Here is a 15110-nt window from a genome sequence, read left to right as displayed (position 1 = left end):
AAGCGTTCTAAAAAGTCTACATGCGTGAGAATAATTCGTCCTTGACTTTATATCTTACCACAATAGCTTAATAAAAAGGTATAGGTATTTCAAACACGTTATAAAAAAAACACAACGAATTACTCACAATTTTGCAAATTGCTCAAAAGGAATTGAAAAAATGAGCTACCGACAATATTAATAAAGGCAAATCTAAATCCGTCAGGTGGACATCATTTCGCTGGTATATGAGGCGTTAACGATTTAGATCTTTCAAATTACACGCCATTAATTGAGACGTCAAGTTTGCAAAGGAAGAGGGAGAAAAAAAACGAATAGGCCCGTCTCCATACTAATTTAGATATCAAGCGAACGGGACCGACAAATTGTTAGCCATTCGTTTGGTTCGTGGAATTAAGACATCGGTCGGGCGCTTTGTTCAAAGACTATTTTTAGTTTCCATTTCAATCGGACATGGTCAGAGTTCGGACTTTGGCGGTTTTTGTTATGAGATAGTTTGGAGTTAGGACGTTGGGTTGTGACGGATTAATCTGTAACCTTTAGAGGGTAAGTGAATGAGTCGGAATGTTCGTTCGGAGCTATTTCTCTTCAGGACGTTTTAGGACTTTTATGAAAAAAAAAACTCTATTCGTGATTCGTGGTAAAATTAAAAAATGATCAAAATGTAGATGACAAAAATGGTTAATTATTGCTAGATTTAGTGCAGTAATAAAATGAAATGTAATGTAATTTCTAGACCGAATTTTGGCTAATGCGGCTAGCCACAAAGACTAGCATCAACGCAGGCGATATCAGATATTTGTGCGAAAATACCTTCGTGCATATTACCTTGAAATTTAACATGACCGAAGAGAAATCGGAGGCAGGAACAAGGGCTTTACGTAGGTATTACGAGACATTTGAGTATCAGCAGTGTTTTTTCTTTTAAGATTTATTTGTCAACCATAATAATTTTATCCGTAGGTCCTGCTCCTGCAGGAACTATGGAAGTGCTCATGGGTTATGTCGATAGAACCGAAGAAGGTATGTCAAGTTGGTCGACTGACGATTAAAAAGTATTTTTAAGACTTTCTTTACTATAGTAAATAAAAAATAAAACCTTTAATGCCTTAAATTCATCACTAAAACTGTCAACATCAGAAGACAACGCAGTTTAAAAAATGATTCGCAATTTACACGTACCTTTTTACAATAACTAATAAATTCATTTATAAATGTTAATAAAGCCATAAATAAACATTAAGAAAATTATTCATCGCACTGGTTTTGATAAATTTATTAATTGAAACATCGTAAGGTATTAGAAAAAAAAAACTGGTTTGAATGCAACACTAATTTATACTTTAGAAACGTATTCCGTATTTAATGCGACACTTTGACAAGGGTTAATTTATGTTTATGATATTAGAAAATACATTAAATTGGACTAGTATGATTGCTCCCTTATCATAAGCTTATGTGGGTAGGCGGTAAATGAATTTTGACTGGTAACTGAATTGAATTATCTATTTCGAATGGTAAAAGTACTTGTATATTTTATTTTTCGAAGTTTATTGATTACAATTCATCTTACAATATACCTAAAGGATTTCTTTTTGAGATTAGCGCAAACATAAATAACGAAAAGCTTGCGTGGAACCCTTTGCATGCAAAAATTATAAAATCATATACACCGTGATCACACAAATTTTGGACACTGTTCTTATAAATGCCGTGCTCCATTCATGATAAGTTAGCGAATACCTAGATCAATAAACACAAATATTCAGACAAACATAAAATATTCATACAATTCATATTTAAATATTTCTTAAGAGCAAAATAGAAATTGCGACCAACATTTTATCCACTTGGATCAATCAGAAAACCAAACAAAGAACATGATAAAATAAAACTATATCAGTTTGACACTACACTATAATAAATTCAAATGAAAATGCCTTTATTATTTTATCTAAATATGAAAGTCGAATAAATAATAAAACGATCTAACTCGATATATATGATGATAATATCGAATAAGTCCGATATATCAAGGTAAAATCGATACAAGTGACAGATGAAATTAGTTTTGGTAATCGACTCGGCGCTTTGGAAATCCGTTGCGTTATTAGTAGAACATTATATATTATTTAATGGTGATTTTATGAAAATGCGCCAGCAAATATAAGAGATTTATGTCTTAATAAGCTTGTTTAATGATATACATATGTTATGTATTGGTAATTGAGATGTTGACTTGGCACCGTTATAAAAATATTTGATAAATGTTACAAAAATCAATATGGCTTTTTCTAATTATGTCGATAGATAGAATAAAAATTGCCAGTTTTTAACAGTATTTTGAGACAAAGAGAATTGCTATATTTCAGTTCGATAAATCAGTGAGCCAGTGTAATTACAATAATGAGGTACATAGATCCCGGGCTTGTACGTGTATTGACCATGTAAAAAGTGGTTTAGATTTCACATAATGCCTATAAGATAAGTTTACCATTAATAACCTGCTATCTATTATATTTACCTAAGAAAGGCTTCATAGATAAGTTTGGATTTAGAAGTATTATTTGCGAGCTTAGATTTAAAAGCGTAATTTCTTGAAGCATATATAAGCATAGCAATTAAGTTTGAATCTGTTTTAGGCGATATTATCGGCTATGCTCTTTACATCACGACAAAAAGTATTTCATGCACAGACACGGACTTATCCAATTTACTGTAAGCCTAGAAGAATATATTATTACTAAATATGTAGAGCCTTCAGATTTGTAATATTTTGGTAAAATAAAGTACAAGATACAATTTTCTACGTCAGTAGGTTTCGTTAAAATTCTTATGACCAAAGAGAATTGGGACACATCACGGCTCATTTACATTTTATTCGAACCATAAACTGACCCGTTTTTGTATTAAAATAAATGATATATACATGTGACGAGGAATAAAATACTGCTTCGAAAATGCCTTACAAAATATTCTGTTCGGCCAATCCCTTATTTTGAGTTGTGATTTTAATTTCATTCGATGAACGTGTCTGCGCATGAATTTCGGTAATCTCGTTCGTGTTTTTTTTGGTCTTTAGTTTATTCACTTGAGTTTTCTAATGTTTTCTTGGTATCGTTGAAGTAAAATACGATTAGGAATAATCTTTATTACAATAGCGTTTATTTATAAGTGAAAGATGTTTTCGTTCATACTAATAAGCTAAGCTTTATATTGGATGATGCTAGTAATTCTTGTCCTTTTTTATCTTCGTATAAATGGAGACTTGATCACCATAAAAAACAATAAAAAATCTGATGACCAAATGCTAGTCTAGAAAATGTCTATATGCTCGTGTGTTAAAGCTATTCAGAATTACATAATAGTAAAAGAGCAGCGATTCACCAGTTATTAGATTACCTGAAATGAAACCGAAGATTGTGGGTTGAATTTGGGCAAGTTGTTTTCATGAGTTTAATTTGTGTTATTGACTTTTCTAGTGTTTGGTTCACCACTGAGCCTGAGAACTCGAATGTGTCGAATGAAAACCTGCCAACCATCAGCTTAGTGGTTAAAATTCAAATCTTCTCCTTAGTTCGGCAAATGTACATTTTGTACAGTCTGTTACTGATCGTCGTCATATCATTCATTATCAAAAGTTTATTTTAGTATATCTTGCTATTGTAAGTATTGCAAATTTTCAATGTTATAGAATTTAGGTACTTAATCATGCAGTCGAGGAAACGCATCAGCTCTTCTATTATATATTAATGTTGAAGATAATACAACAAGACATTAATGCTTTGGTAGAACTTATGATCTGCCGACATTAATACCAATTATTCATAAGACCCGTTAATTCAGGTGTGACAGGGATTATATTAAGATGATTAGATTTTCCATTACATTTAATACCTAATTTATATGAATAGCAAGCGGTTTCTCGCTGGATCCCTTTCTTAAATAAACTGACTTTCTATTCTGTTTTCTCATTGATAAATAATCGGAAATAGTCGGGAAAAACCTAAAAGGAAATATTTACTGGATATTCATTAACGACTTTGTGATTGCGATCTCGTCCGCGTCGAATTTATATACGTCGGATATAAAGATAGTTTAATAGCAATTCCTTTTAAAAGTTTTTTTTTTTTTTCGAGCATTGCAGTTTCCATTTAATCTTACTGAAACCAACATTTCCCATTAATATATATAATTTGTCTCTTTAACACGTAATAAATTGAATTTATTATAATTTTATTAAAAATAAATAATGACCGATATGTTTGAAATAAAGATGCTATCATTTTTATATTTTAATATGAAATAAAATAAGTTTTGAGAAATGAATATATCAAACTGAATAATAATTTAGTGCTGAGACATGTACGAAATGAATACAATGTTAAAAACAAGATCCTTAATCCTATAATAGCTAGTATAAATAAAGCTTTCGTTTCATTTTACAGACACACTTGGCGACGTGTAAAATATTGTTATCGATAATAAGAGTACAATAAGACTCCGCGACGACTTTATACACGAATCGCATCACGTCCTAAGAAATCTGAGAACAACGTGTAAAGAAATCTCGGTGGAAATAAAATAAGAGAACATTTATGAATAAATTATGGCAATGTAAAGTATGATAAACGATGTAAGGATTGTAATGGAACAGCTTGTGGTGTACAATTAATAACATAAGTTTTCGTCGAGTCAATTAAAACAAATACTTATTATGGAGCAGCAAGGTCGATAGTGCTATTATTTTTTGAATGGATTAAAATGTTCAGGTGGTTCGTTGTACGGACGCCTCACATCAAGCTCAGCGGGTGGCTCAAATAAGTAAACTAGTATCTCGCAGACTAACGTAATAATCAGAATGTGTTCGACCACGTTAACAAGACACTTAGTGAGCCCGAACTGGGGCGTAAAAGCTATGTTAGGTTGATTATCCGACGTTACAGATGAGTTTCTGGAGTATTTAGTTAAGCTGGTCGTCAAGAATTAATACCAACGCACGGTGATTATTCACGATTCGAAAGATTATGATGTTGTGAAAAATAATTAAAGGCACGATGTTTTGGGAGCAAAGGTCAAGGAATTAAGCCTTTAGTAAAATCTTTACGATCTGTCGAAGTTTTTTTTTGTAGTGTTATTATAAGGACTATTGGTATTTTGATTTATAGATGCAACATATTTGTTAAATCATTTTATTTTGATATAATATTTTTAAAATTTATTACTATGAATAAACGCTCGCCAATAAATTATAGAGATATTTTTTTATTTGTTTTAGGTTTCATGTAACGAAATACGCTGTGAATATGTGTTGAAATAATTTCTTAGTTACCAACGATGTAAATCCAAATGTCGTCCTTAATCGCAGATTTTACACACTGGTGTATTAAGCTGTTCATATGCATGTACTGTCTTACAATAATCTTGTTAAATTTGATAATCCCATTTTCTTTTATTATTTATGTACAAACCAATTTTTTAGAATTATTTGACATTAAAATTCTGTTACTTATAAAAGCTTAACTCATATAAGAGATTTCTTCCAGCCATCTAGCGAGTGAGTAATATGAGGTTCTAAATGTACAGTAATTATTTTATGCAAAATCACACCAAGTTCCTGACGCTAATGCATGCCAAAACTAGTGCCTAACTTGAATGCATACGGAATAGCGGTGAAGATGTAAGATTAATCGGAATCGAATCTACGCGGTTCTGAAGTTGGAAACGTTGATTTTGAATTCAGGATTTGGAATATTTGACTTATTGTTGATTCCGTTTTCAGATTCGGATTATTGAACTTCTTATAGTTTACGAGTGCCTCTTTTTTACTAATTCATGTGTCTGATGTGATTATTGAAAATGTGTTTGTATTTTTATCAACTTCCCTTTCAGTGCAGTTGCCTTAATTAAAATAACCATAATTGGATATTAAACATAGTATATTATTATTTATTGTGAAATGTTTAGTATGTGATAATAATAATAATAATGATGCCCAACGGGTTAGCCTTGTAAATTTTTTTGAAAAAAATAATTTAAATTTAATGAACCATTGAAACCATGAATGTGTTTTTATTACCTGAGAGAGGTAAACATTCATCCGTAAAAAGTTAAAATTTATTATTTATATCGAAATAGTTCTTACATAACATAACATAAACAGCCTGTAAATTTCCCACTGCTGAGCTAAGGCCTCCTCTCCCTTTTTGAGGAGAAGGTAAGCATATTCCACCACGCTGCTCCAATGCGGGTTGGTGGAATACACATGTGGCAGAATTTCGTTGAAATTAGACACATGCAGGTTTCCTCACGATGTTTTCCTTCACCGCCGAGCACAAGATGAATTATAAACACAAATTAAGCACATGAAAAATCAGTGGTGCCTGCCTGGGTTTTAACCTGAAATCATCGGTTAAGATGCACGCGTTCTAACCACTGGGCCATCTCGGCTCGAAATAGTTCTTAGACTCACAATAATGTATAATATATTCACGTGCTAAAGTAAGATAGATGCAATACATTCCCAAGGTGTACCAAAGACAATGTAAAAACTTTTAACTGAATTTCATTCTTGACTGTAGATACGATTTATCATTGCGAACGATCAGCAAGTTATAAAACGAATAGTTGGAAGAAAAATTCGCGATAACTTTCAACCGACATACTGGGAAAATGTGAGAAAAAATCATAACGGTACCATCTAATGGCACAGCTTTTCTAATCATATGAATGAGATACCGAACTCATTCAAGTTGAAAAAAATATTGGCGTCGACTCTGTGAACTGAGATGAAGAATTAAAGGCATGCGATGACATAGGTAGGTTTATGATACCGGCCGGCAGGTGACAAAAACTGATATGAATGCTATGTTTTTGCTTAAAACCAGTTCTCGGCGGTTCAATACTTAAGAATGCTGTAGACGGACGCGCTGATGAGAATCTGACGGTCTTTGTTTTGGTATTAAATGTGAGATTGGTACGAGTAAAAGCGGTTGATTGTATTCTGCAGCGCTTTTTGCAATTAACTTTATTTTTTTAATTATAAATAATAAAATTTCTGCATAAGCTTTAAAAATTAATATTAATACAGACATAGAATAAAGTGACCACTTTTTATTTAGTGTAATTCATTAATTAATTTACAAAGTAAATATAAATACATAATCAATATTTAATTAAAGTTTCGTTCTAATTTAATGGGTTTTACATAAAATATTAAATGGAGTTAGTAAATTGTTATTTTAATGTTCCTATGAATGTTCCACGAAAGAATTTATGTTCGAATTTTATGAACTTGTTATTTTATGAACAAGTTAAATATTACAAAGTATTGTCAAATATTAGATGAATTTATTGTGATTATACACATCTTATATTCTTACTCTCTGTTCCTTGCGACTCATCTGAGTCTTGTTTTTTTGCACAAATCTCGTTAGTTGTGTGTATATTTATATTCTCATTATGGTTCTAAGCTGCCATTTTGTTAAATTTAATTACGATCGGTTAACTCGTGATAATCTATATAAAGATAGTCTAGGCACTAGACAAGAACATAGATCTTTATCCACAGTCTATACTAACTTGTCAAATGAAAATCATATCGGTTGAATGGTGTGATAAGCATACAAGCAGATCATCTGATCACTTATTAACTTCCGTCTTTTCATTATTAGTCTTATCATTAAAATTACACCTAGAATTAGTTGCGATCATTACGAATGGCGAGAGTGAATTTAAATCTCTATTTTCGTTGCCTTCTGAACAAATTTTAACGAACATGTGTGATAATTAAATAAAAATTATTTCGAAATATTAATGAATTTGAACTTCGTTCATTAAGTAATTTCTGGGAACATAAGTTAGATTAAGTTTATCTCTCGCTACAATTTATATAATTATAAATAATTCAACGTATTGGATCAAGTTGAAGTCTGTAATTGCAAAAGTTAAGTGATTTACACGAAAAAGTCGGTAATTGCATTTTTTTATTTGAGTAATTAAATTTAATTCATCTCGTTAATAATCTTGTTAAGTTTGCCATAAATTGTCTTATAAGATTGCCGTAAAATTCCATAGGATTAATATTAAAATTAACATCAGTTTTCATGATTATATCACTTCAAGTTTTTCGAAAATTAGGCGTCCAATATAATCATTTCATTGTCACCTAGACCTGTAACAATTTCGTTGAAAATCAAAAGTAAAATATTCTTTATTCAAGTAGTTTTCTAAAATCACTTTTAAAAATACCTCCGGTTGGGTACATAGATTCTACCGAGAAAATCCAGTAAGTAATTCATTAGTTACACTCGATTACCGATTTACACAGGTATGTTAATTTAATACAATTCAAGTATTATTTATGCTGCTTGAGAATTGACGAATGATATAGGTTTAAAAATGCTTGGTTAGTCTCATTTTATGTCTGATGTTGCCATAACTTTTTGTTTGGTGGTCGATATTCGAAACATTATAAAACCTGTTGTAGACGTCTGTGAGTTTTTATGCATCAACGAAATGTATTATTACAGGCCTTCTCGTTTTTTTGTTATTTCTGTTATTTAAACCTTGCCAATGTTTTTTTTTCGATTTCAAATAATTAAAATCAAAATATATTTTGTTCAAGTGGACTTTTTACAATAATTTTGAATAGTCATTTTATAGAATTTTATTAGAACGTAAAGCTTCCACTGATTCGGAATTCAGATTCTATCGAGAAGAACCGACAGGAAAACAACAGGAAGAGTAACTGTCTTTTTCAACATTAAATTTATTATTAATTTTAACAAGTTTGCAGAAAAATTTAATTAAGTTAAATAAAACATTAAAAATAAATTTATAAAAGCAATCAAAATATATAGCTTAAAACATAATGTCAGCCTTATCATTATTTTGGTCACATTACAAGAGGAAATTACAAGGCTTGGTGCCAAAGACAATTGTTTCCGAACCAGTAATTGTCGCTGCTACTTGTGAACAATTGCATCAGCTGTTATATGTTAATCAGCTTCAAAAACAATTAAACTACAATTGTCATTTAAATTTGTCTTGCATAGATTTTAATTAAGTCCTTGTAATCAGGGCTGCAGGTATAGCCGGCTAATTTACTATCACTTATTACGTATACAGTACGTACGATACGTATAATTTAATACAACTTATATTAAGCTATACAGAATCAAATAATATTATACAAAGTAATTTTTAGGTTCTCACTATTAGCACTAAATTGCTAAATCTTTTGTTTTAATTCCCACAAAGTTTATATTTCAGTTTATTTTTGTATTTATATATAAATAAGATGACTAAATTATACAATTTCTGTATCGAATTATACGATATGGCAGCCTTGCCTAAATTTTACTTGTAATTATGAGTTTAGAATTTTCTCGCAAATCTTAAATCGCTGAAAGCGCTTATCAGGTCAAAAGTTTATTAAACGTCTAATTGAATGAGAATGTTATGAATTTGAATTTAGCTGATTACGCTATTTCCGGTAAAATAAATATATTACAGGCTAATAATAAAAAATAATAATAAAAGAATAAGCATGCTTTTTATATTATGTTCTATTTGACATAATTTGTATAAATAATTCTTTTGATTTTTCTGTACAACTATAACATACTAGAATTAAAGGAATCAATAGTCATATCTATTTATTTTCTTAGATGGAGAATTCTTCAAAGTTGTATGACATTCCAATTTTGAATATTAACGTCATGAAATCCATTAGTTGTAAACGCTAGAAGTTAGAGACGAAGTTTCCCAACGGTAGAAGTTGAATCTGACGGCATAGTTGTTTTAGAAACGAGACTGGTCGAAGCAAAAAGCCGTCTCGTAATTCTTACTGCAATGTCTGTTATGAGAACCGACAAATTTATTTACACGAATAAGGCAAAGTATTTAATAATTATGAAATAATTTCGCCCTTTAAAGACGACATATTCGGTTAAAAATTGAACTAAATGTATTTAATTTTATGAATTAAAATCGCTGAATTTAAACTTGATACCTGAAATCAAAATTGTTATGGATGCAATTATAATTAAATAAGTTTAACTATCTTATAAAGTTACCAGTCGACTTAAGATATTTTGTAACTTGTCTAGATTGAAAGTGTTAAATTGATGCGCAGTTATAGCATACCAGTATAAGTAAGTGAATTTTATAATCATAGTATGTGATGAGCTAATACCAATTTTTATCAAATGTTTTTAGGAAATTTCCATTGAAATTTCGCTAAGCGTTAAAGGGATAGATACGACAATAGTCCAAGTATCAATATCGAAACTGAGATGTTTACATCACTGGAGGGGGCGAACACTGTTGATCTTTCGAGCCTTAAGTACAATCCCGTATAGATTTCAAAGTTAATAGAAACTCAAAGGCACCAACAAGTAATGTGTATTTACGACGTGTCAAAACAAAAAAAAAAATCAATCATAAAATTTCAAACGAATATCACCACATTTGTTACCAATTATAGCGTTGAAATACTCACTGAGAATATTTCCTTGGGTCGGATGTCTGTCTGTATCGTAATTAATAACTCCAGAACGCCCTCACTCAACACATGTGCGCTTCGGGTTACAGATTTATTGCGTTATTATTGTTTATTTCTTAATTTAATATATTGTTAAATGTTTTGGTTTCAAATTTTATGGTTACGGAATGATAAGATCAATTTTTTATTGAATTATATCGATATTAATCATTTAGCAAATTATGAAATAGACTTAAAAAAAATATATATTTTTTAAAATCGATGATTATTCTCTGAAAACCATTTACATTTAATTTTGTATATTTTGTATCTAGTTTAAATCATTTTCTCGGAATAGTCCACATACATTTCTAAATAAGGTTTAAAAACGGATATACTATATGGATTACAAGTCATTTTTGAAAAAAGAATTACGAATTCATTTCCGTTAAAATTGGTCATAAATCTGCAACCCTCAGGTTCCACATTCAAGATGCACTGCTAATTAACCGAGTTACCTGAACGGAAACTAGCGAAATTTATAATACGATGCGAGAGGTGTAAGTTCAAATACTGTTGCAGATGAAATTTTAAATACGATTTTAAAATTTTATGAATAGTTATGTACTTGTTTTCACGAAAGGATGGAGTGTGATTTGAAATATTTTCATGTTTGGGTACATTTTCATGGCTGTCATATTTTTTTTGTTATTCTTTGCACTTGGCTTTTAACGTCTGATAAATAATATGCTCAGTTACAATGTTTTGGTAAAATTTTGATTGTATATAACTAAACTTGTTTAATCGGTCCAGTAATTTAAAGAAATTTAACTATTTTGCGATTTTGCTAGTCTACTTATAATATTTTGTATTTTCAATGTCCGAATTAAAAGGGGATAAATTGAAACACTATTATAAATTATCAATGAGTTAATTTTATAATGGTAACATTTGATGTGTTAATCTTGATTACTTGAACTTGGCTGACACGCTACCGCGTGTCTAGATTTTTATAAAAAGCACTGTGATTGTTTTTAAGAAAATTCGATTCAAATTTCACTTTGCGATAAATTTGTATTAGGATTGAATAATACAATTTAAATAATTTCAAATATTTTCTTCTCTCTAATATTTTGTAATTATTCTTTGCACTTGGCTTATATTGTCTGATAATATGAGGATATTATCAGACAATATAAGCCAAGTGCCAAGTAACTCTTTTTGGTACAATTGTTAAAGTTAATGTATTTATTTTCCATGTAATGTTGATTATTTGTAATATTGTCGAAACGACTTCCAACTATTAAACATTTATTACCCCAAAAGTAAACAACCATTTCATAAATTGAGTAGCAAATAATGCAGCTCTACTGGTCACTCACAAATATTGACTCTTCGTAAAAGTCGGAACTGACCAGAAATATTATCCCTCGTTCCTTAATTACAAAGAGAACCGCGCCTCAAAACACCCGCTAACATTAATAGGAAAAAAACAAATACATGTCAGGCTGGTTCTTGATATAGAGCTTTGTATGGGCTATAATTTATGTTAAGTTTAAATTTCGTATAAAATAAATGATAAGACTCAATTTAAAACTACTCTTAGACTCATTCTTTATATCACAGGTAAATAATTAACAGAAAATACACAACAGAAGTGACCGTACTATACAAGACTGACCAATTTTTTGGAAATAAGTTCTTTTACGTGTCTCGTAGAGTGAAATGAAATCGTCACGTAAGATAAAAAGCTTTCTGGTTTCTTTTTCTCTTGTCTATGTTAATTTATATAATAATTATTAAATTGAATCATCTTATGCAATTGCGTGACTTTTTCCAAAAAATATTAAGAAGGTTAAATTTTTGCCTAAATCAGTCAATATCCTACAAAAAAAAAAAACAACAAATAACTGCTCTTACTCGCTTAACGCTCTGCGTCGATAGTTGTCCTAAAAGTATTAAAAGCAGACATTTTAGGGTGGCGACGTACATCGACGTTATCAAAGATACGCCGCTTCCTTAGATAATGGTCGAAGCGGTCAATATTTGGAAACGCATCGACGACAGTGAAGTGACTTCGCTTTACGTAAAACCAACGTTAAAGGCTGCAGAGGTAGGACTATGTTTTTGTTTTTTAAGCTAACTTGTACATCAGTAGCCTCAAGCTTAAGGTTTTTGACATTGTTTTTTGATTTACTTAAAGTCTGCCTTTAATTGGAAGGAAAAATAAAATAATTAGGTATGTTTACAGTTGTTTTGTTTTTTTACATTTTCAATGTAAATTGATAATCATATCAATTTACCTGTTTCTTCCCAAAAGTAAATTTGCCATCTACTTTACACAATTTTAAAATTACTGATTGACAACACATAGTCTAATCTAGAAACTCTAAAATGATGAAATTTTGCTAAACTATGTGAGCACTAGGAAATAATTAGTCCAAATTCTTCTTCTAAGGAGGTAAAATGGGGATGAATATTGAAATTCGTCATTTATTTTTCTAATAATATGGAAATCAATATTAAGATTAAAAGAAAGCTTTCTCAGCGTTTTTAGAAAACGTATCACACATGAGGGTGAAACTTGTATACATATAATATATATATATACAATTTAATTATATTATATATACATAAGTTGCTGTATAAGTCATACAACAAAATGGATAAATGGATAAAATACTAAAAGTTTTAAAAAAGGTCATGCTTACATAAATCGAAAACATCGGATAATATTCTAAAGCCACGAAACGTCATCGAAACTGACATATAAATTCATCACAATATACTTAAACCCCAACTACTCTGCTGATTAACATCAAAACTAAATATTAATTACAAGCAAATACACACAGCATTAAGACATAATCCTGACTCATCTAATAGTCATAAATAAACGACACTAATTACACTTCCTTAACTTCATTTCGCTCATTTAAAGTTGCACGATAAATCCTAAAACGAAATCTTACCTACAGATGTCTCAGTAAATAAAGATTAAACCATTTAATCAGTCTGTCCTAGAGTTCTGTTCCTTGCTTTGTATAGCAAAAAGTTTTGACGTGACTTATATCTTGGACTTTGGGTTAAATTAGAAGCGCAAAGAGTGTTTAGTTACGAGGAAAACAAATTATTGTGTTGGGGCGATTCAGAAAAATTCTTGTCTAACTTTGTGAATTTGCTTGAGAGTGATTTACGCTTGATGAGAACTCTAATCTAAATTGGACTTTGTTAATATTATTCGAATGTATTTTACAAAGTCAGGTTTTACTTTATACGTACTAATAAGATCAGTAATTATTTTTTTCAGTTGAGAATTGTGTTTATTTTTGTAAGAAAAACTTCAATGACTGGATACAACTGGATACTGGATACTGGATAATTTCCTGTTATGTAAATAAATTAAGAAGCTGATAGAGGAGATATTTAAAACAAATCACTTACAGCAAACAGACAGACGAGATCCAAATCACGGTTTTACCTGTAACAATTACAAAGGGTATCAGTGTCATAGTTCCATCAAACTTACATATACATTTAGAGAAACACTTAATGCTAGATATTTAGCCTTTCTTGTTCCTTATCTTGAAAAAACATTAAAAATTGACAGTGCATTAGTATCATAGGAAGGATATTATGCTGTAAATGAGTGTAGGTGGGGATCAAAGAAACATTATGCGTTACGGTTTACCATTCAAAGATAAGAGCGTGTTATGGAGACGCCTATACTCTAACGTTGAAAGATTACAATTTTATTTACTGCTCCAAAACGTTTGATAATCCATGTCTTAATTAACCAAGCGAGAGAAGACTTTTACTATGAGACCCGGAGTTGATGCTTTTAATCGATATGTGCTTTTTGTTATCAATTCAAAAGCAACTTTATAAACATGCATTTAAGGCTTTAATTTTAATGCAATTATGCTAATAGCAAAGATAGATGGAGTTATTAACGATACATCGATTGGTTCATTGGTAGCGTATTCTTTACATATGTTTTGTCGGCAACCAATATCCATTAGCTGTGCGCTGATTCCAAGAGGAACATTTTTTTAATAATCCGACGTGATGTGTGAAGGAAAATGTAACCAATCTCTAACCCTACCACTTCGAACTAATTTAATGTCGCCCTAAAATCCTCGGAATGGTGAGGTGAGTAAATTTCGTTTTAATAAGTCTAGCTCCTTTATCTGTAATTATACCATAAATCTGTTCTGGATATATTTTATTCGAAATTTTAATAGATCCGGCATAAAACAAACGAACTGAAAAAAAGTTTTTGAACAAAATTTATTTGGAGCAAGTTGAATCAATCACCGTCGGTAATCCTGTAAGCTATAAACAAAGCCGGACAAATGCCGATAAAGCCGACTTTTACGATCTGCCACCTCGTTTATTACGGAGTGTGTCGAGACGAAACAAAAGTAAGGGAATTGTATTAACAAATCGAACCGCACTCGATAGTATTGTTGGTAACATTTACGATTCAGGCCAATATAAAACGTATTGGGGCATGTCATTAAAATGTTCTTTCGTTATCGACTTATTGCACGTTTTAGATTTATTTACGACGTAAACTATTTCAATTCGAACAATTCTACGGATGACTTAACCGTTTATGTTT

At 30.6% G+C, this 15110-nt stretch overlaps 1 protein-coding gene across 1 annotated transcript in view; it reads right to left on the bottom strand.

Annotated features, from left to right (window-relative positions):
- The window catches only part of LOC125070854, a 175147-nt gene that overhangs the window by 106103 nt on the left and 53934 nt on the right, over positions 1-15110 (bottom strand). Inside the window, exon 3 of the mRNA XM_047680846.1 lies at positions 13931-13967. The gene's annotated coding sequence lies outside the window, so the exon portion shown is untranslated. The remainder of the gene's footprint in view (positions 1-13930; positions 13968-15110) is intronic.

The sequence above is a fragment of the Vanessa atalanta genome, chromosome 18 (genome assembly GCF_905147765.1).
Source record: "Vanessa atalanta chromosome 18, ilVanAtal1.2, whole genome shotgun sequence".
Classification (NCBI taxonomy): domain Eukaryota; kingdom Metazoa; phylum Arthropoda; class Insecta; order Lepidoptera; family Nymphalidae; genus Vanessa; species Vanessa atalanta.
This window is presented reverse-complemented; position numbering and strand designations above follow the sequence as displayed.